Genomic DNA, 6,281 nt, shown 5'->3' with positions numbered 1-6,281 from the left:
CTAAGGAAGAAAAATCTTAAATCCAAACGGGTTTGGTCAGATTTTATTTTTTTGGTTTTGTTTTGTTTTGTTTTGTTTTTCTTTCAAGGACTAATTTTTTAAAGTTTGTGTAAGTATATTTTAAAATCAGATGCCATAAAAACAGAGAGAAGAATAATCTTTTATTAGGATTCATTGTTATCCATATTTAAATAACTTTTAATTACAGATGTTCCTATCTCCTCTCCTCTGAGCCCTTCAAAGAATCTTACCCAAAGAGCTTACTATTTCTAAGATAAGAAACGAAATCGAGATAGTAAACAAAACCCCTTCTGTTGTCCAAAGCAAACCGTTATACTTGGACATGTAGTTTATCGAAGAACCTCATAAGTGGCATATAGCCAATGTTATATTTCAATGGAAAACAATACTTTTTTCCTCCTTCCTTCTTCATGAGAGTATAAATCATGTCTTCATTTATTTGCCAAGCTGCTATAGCAGGAATTTAACTTCCCTGGTTTTGAGTTTACCTACAGTAATTAAAAGCAAACTTCTAGTCAGCTATTACAGCCAAAAGAAATTTGTCCAATAATATTCTGTCTCAAGGAAAAATTGCTTTATTTCAAGATGATCAAGTTTCCATAATAGTAATTAAACGCTAATTTCTCTTACAACCTGAACAAAACCTTTCTCTTTAGGTAAATGTGTCTTTAGTTTTCCCTCAAGTCATGACAAGTAATGGAAATTTGCAAAACCCTAATGTTGTGCTTTCTAAAGTCACCATTACAAAGGGCCTGACTATAGCAAGACAATTTATAGCATCCGTATCTTAGGAAATGTTTTCAGGGTTTCAGAACCTTCCCCATTCTATATCAGGAGAAAAGTAATGCTTTAATAATTTGTCTGTACATGACCAAGGTAGTTAGCTGTGAGCATGACCTCAAATTTCAGGTCCTTGTTGAGAATCAGGCACTTTCTTTGGGGATTTCAGTGTCACTGGTAAGGTGTAATGGTTTCCTTTGGTGAAATTCTACCTGAATGAAACAAATAATTATAAGTCAGCAAGTCTGGACAAAAATAAAGAAAAAGCGAAAAAGCAAGTTGCAACGAAATATTCCCAATTAAGTTCCTGGCAACAACAACACATTATCAGACTCTTTTCAGGACTTGATCCAGAGGTAGAGGGGATCTCCACTCTGAGATCTGGAAGAAAACACTGCATATTGACTCATTGCTTTGACATACCATTACTTTTTTTGGCCAACTGAAACTTCAGGCTATTTAATTCTATCAGTCTATAGACTATATGGTGGTGGAAATTCAGTAGAACTAAGGACTTGCCTCTACAGGGAATTTTACTTTTCTTCACAAACATAAATGTCCCCTGGGGACAACCTTTAATGATACAGTGTTAGGAATTTAAAAAGTAGTGAGCAATCTCAGTGTAAGATCTCTAAATAAGAAATGTACCCAAAGACTAGCTGCACTGGTCCAAAATTCCTCAATATTACACACACAAAGAGGCAATTTCTGTGTTCACTTAGATGGAGTCTGTTTTTCATCATTCAGGCCAATGGGAAATGCTACATTCTATGGAAATCAGAACTCAGTCAAAAAAAATTAGGAAAAAGGGTGTATCAAAAGAAAGGCAGTGAGTAAGATACGTAAATCAATGTTGTGGTTTAGACCTAGCTAGTAACTCAGAACCATGCAGCCGTTTGCTCACTCCCCTCTTTCCCCACACTCCGGGTAGGATGGGGAAGAGAATCAAAAGAATGTAAACCCTATGGATTGAGATAAGAACAGTTTAATAAAGTAAAATAGAGTGGTAATAGAAAGAATATCAATAATAACAATAACAATAAGAAGAAACAACAAGAGAAGAAATGAAAGCTCAGAAAACACAAGTGATGTACAATACAATTGCTCACTACCAGCTGACTGCTGCCTAGCCCAACCTGAGCAGCGATCTAGGCTTTCTGGGTGACTCCCCCCAGTTTATATACTGGGCATGACGTGCTGTGGTATGGAATACTCCTTTGGCTAGTTTGGGTCAGGTGTCCTGTCTCTGCTTCCTCCTGGCTTCCTGTGCCACTCCTCACTGGCAGAACATGAGAGACTGAAAAGTCCTTGATCAGGATAAGAGCTATTGAGCAACAACTAAAACATTGGTACGTTATCAGGATTGTTCTCAGACTGAAGCCAAAACATAGCGCTGCACCAGCCACTAAAAAGAAAATTAACTGTTAGTGCTGAAACCAGGACAATTAATAGTGTACAGTGTTTCTCCTTGCAGCATTCTCCCCTGTATACTTCTGATATGTATCACACCCATCAATCCACAGTTAAACATTCACTACCATCAAGTTTTCAACACGTAACATTGCACACCATTTATGTCCCCTCCCTGACTTCATATATCCATTCTTCTGCCTAACCCCACCGTTTTATCTGTTCACTTAATCAAAGAAACGTATCTTCCTACTCATGCAGATGATACTGATACTTCTTAAGCATCATGGTTATCGATTTTCTATCTTGTAACTCACAAAAAATCACGTTATCCATTCCCACCTGTGAAGATCAGGGAAAACTATCAGTCAAAGCCGTGTGCCTAGCAATGTAGTTTAATATAAGTGATCTGCATGAGGCAACAAATTGCTTTTCATGAATGGGCTAATGGAGCAAACTCACCCTTCTAAAATACTTTTTCTTGGAAAGATTTTAATACCGGTGTGCTGGTAGCATATCTTCTCCTGCACTTACATGACTCTGCAAAATGTGCTTTGGTGAAAAGCAGCACTACCAGCAGCCAGACTCACAATTTCCTTTCGCAACTGGCAGAAAGCATTACCAGTTATTTAAAATCCTATCCACTTTGAATGCAAAATCATTCCAAGCAATGAGAATACATATCTAAGAAATGATGCGTCATTGATGTTCAATGACCCCCACCTTGTTTCAGCCTTCCTTTTAACCCTCTCATAAGTTCTCCCAGCAACAGAAAGCTCATAAGCTCATTGTAATACATATGACTGCAGGGTGTGCTAATGATTAATAAAATTCACTGGAAAGGTTTGAAAAATAATGCAGATAACTCTAAAGCATGCAACATATTTATTCCAAGAAATTGCACCCCCTGTGCTTTTAGTATCGCAGCTCCTTTCTCTAGAAGGGTGTTCTGTTTCTATTGTTATTCCTCATCTGTATGGTCATAGGAGGACACTGGACTCTTTTGAGATCAGGACTATAGGAGTTGTGCAAGTGAAGAACTTTAGTGTAATGGAAAACCATAACTTATTCACAAGTTAATGAACAGTTAATTGAATCCCTTAAGCCTTGCATTTTTTGAACAGAAATGTTATGGGTATATTTTTTACCTTACCTAAGTTCAACATGCAAAGTTTACTCCACTGTTTACTTCAATGTTGTGATTGTAGGCATGACAATTTATCTGATATTATAATGTATTTTTCTTTTCAAGTGCAGTATGAAGCTAATTTGCCAAATTTTGTGACAAGTTACTCTAGAGATCCTTTAAATCTGAAGTTAAAATCACAGAACTTAAACATAGGTAAGTCCTTGACATTCACTGTGTTAGAGAAATTAGGGATCAGTATGTGAACAGTAGGGAGCAGCAGTAAAGGGTGTAGAACCCCTCTAACTCACAGAGACCTCAAATGAAACTTGAAGACCAAAGAGCAGTATTTTCCCCCAAGTGTCAATATCAGAGACAGTCTGCTTCCTAAATCTAAATAACAGGCTTGGATTACAGAGAATACACTAGTTCACTCATGCAAAGCCAGTAAATTTTAATGATACCCGATACAAGCAGGATAATTAGCTCAAAAACTCTGCTTCCCAATGTAGACTTGCTGATAAGACTGCAATTTCAACCTTGTAATGGTGGTTTATTCCCAGGCAACTGAATCAAGTCCAATGTCTGTTATCCTCATTGTAGATACAGTAGTCCATATCTGCATTCCTACTGTGGTGGGTAGTCCATAATGGGATGTCTGCCCTTTAGTGTAGATTTTATAGCTTCACCTCTTCTAAGGATAACTTATTTGAAAATAATTAACTACACATTAGTCAAAGTACACACACATACATGTCATGTAGTATAAGCCACTACTTTCTTTGTACATTCCCAGCAAGAACATGGACAGAGTATTTTTTTGCTTATAATCTTTACCATATATATCTGGGTTCTCTTTTTGTGCAATCCCAGCTGGTAAACAATAAACATTGCTTTTCAAATCCCAGATAGTTTGTCATATAGCTTATAAACGCTGTTTACTTATTATTTTCAGATCCTGGACTTGAACCACTGAAAGGAAAGCAAAAGAACTCTGGTCGGAGATTTCTTACATACAAGCCTTGTGAAAGCAAATAGGAACCATGGCTGCTGCTACCAAAGAATCCCTGGCCCCCTAAATCAGATTCATTTACAGTTAGTTGATTAAAAGGCAACTTCCTGTTTTTCTCTGCATCAAAAGCTTTTGAAAATTCTTATTCTGTTTTTATTACTAGTAGTAATATTACTTTTGAATTGCATTGATTTCAGAGTGTTTTGGATCATGCAATAATGGAACTTGAGGGGACACTGGTGTGTCCAAGGGGAAATGTCACTGTACTGGAGATCTAGGGACATGAACCACCAATTTCCTTTAGCTTTTCAAGAATATAATTCTGTTTCCAGCTCTTGTTGACTTTGATGGAGTCTGGGAAGATAATCTCTTGGGGAACACATTCTTATTTCAGCCTTTAGCAGGGAATTACACAGCACTGCACATAGCAATCAATTTTTAGGAATTCAGATTTTCAGGAATTAAGATGTCCATATTAGACTCGTCAAAGTCACAAACTATTTCATAATATACAGGTACTGCATGGATGCTTTAATGGTTTATATATACACCAAATACTTAAATGTAGGGATCTCCAAAATAAGAGTGTCTCTATTTCCATTTAAACCAGCTCCTATTAACATGACTGAACATTAGCAAATAGTGGGCTGAGGGGAAAATAAATTGTTTAGGCAACTGGTGTAGGTGATGACCAATTCCGAGTTGAAAACATAACTCTACTGAATAGTGACAAGTCAATATGTACATTTGTAAAACACATGAATTTGCTGAACACAAATGTCTCCAGGCATTTCAACATGTTGTGCTCTGACTGAAGTCTGAAACATATCTGAAAATGAGTTCTTTGATGAACCTGATAAAGATCATTCTCATGACAGCCACTCCTGTTTCATTTTGTATCTCTGATGTACCTCTATTTCTCTGATCTAAGAGGCACAGATGGCGTTGCGGTGCTTACTCTGCCTTCCTGGATTGTGTGGAGGAAAAGCTGTGCCAGCTGCCGCAGGGTGAGCAGGCAAAGGTGAGAGTGTCCATTCCACTAGAGTAGGGATACTGGGTCCAGTGGCAGCAAATATGATTCTGCTCTCCTGTGGCTCTTAAATGAGCCATAATTTCATTGGTTTGGGAGCATCAGGAGGACACCGGCACCCAATTAAACTGAAAAGACCAAAGCTAAAAATGCAGATAGCTTGGCTGGCCTTTCCTCAATCTGGCTTGCACTAGTGAAAAGTTACTATTGAGATACATTATCCAGGATGACCCTGACTTACATGAGCTCAGTGTACCCACGAAATGCAGCGTTGTCTCTGAATCTGAGTTGCAGTGTTATCCTAAGTGAGATGAAGCAATGAAAATGTGCTGTTTGCAACACTGATCTTCATGGAATAGCCTGTGCATCTTGGCAAAATGCACCTGTCTGAGCAGAGTCCTCTGCTGCTATAGTCAGAATCTGTATTTCTGCTTGTCATATCTCTTGAAAGAGATTACTCTTGAGGAGTAACCCTTACTCAAAGCAGGATCTTGGTGAGCAGTTTTCTAAGGCAAGTAGAAAGTAGGATGGCTTTTGTAATGTGTTAGGAGACATATTTTTAGCTGCCAACACACCTGTCCTTCAATGTTCCTGGGTTGTTAACACTTTACGGTGCCATCTAACACAGTCCCCATGCCTGGCTGCCAGAGTCCCGGGGGGAAAACTTCCTGTAGAATACACCATTTTTTTATTTCAATCTTATCTAGAACAAACTTCCATGGGTGGAAATGCTGATCTTCTCATTGATGAAACCTGTTTGCTGTAAACCTGCATTTTCTCCCAACATGTTTGGTATTAGCTTAATATGACCTTGCAGGGAGATGACTGTATTTAAATGTTAATGTCTTTCCTTTCGCGGGAACTTCAGCCTATACAGAATGGTGCTCAGAAGAAAGCAGTGT

Source organism: Psittacula echo, assembly GCF_963264785.1.
Source record: "Psittacula echo genome assembly, chromosome: 2".
Taxonomy (NCBI): domain Eukaryota; kingdom Metazoa; phylum Chordata; class Aves; order Psittaciformes; family Psittacidae; genus Psittacula; species Psittacula echo.
This window is presented reverse-complemented; position numbering follows the sequence as displayed.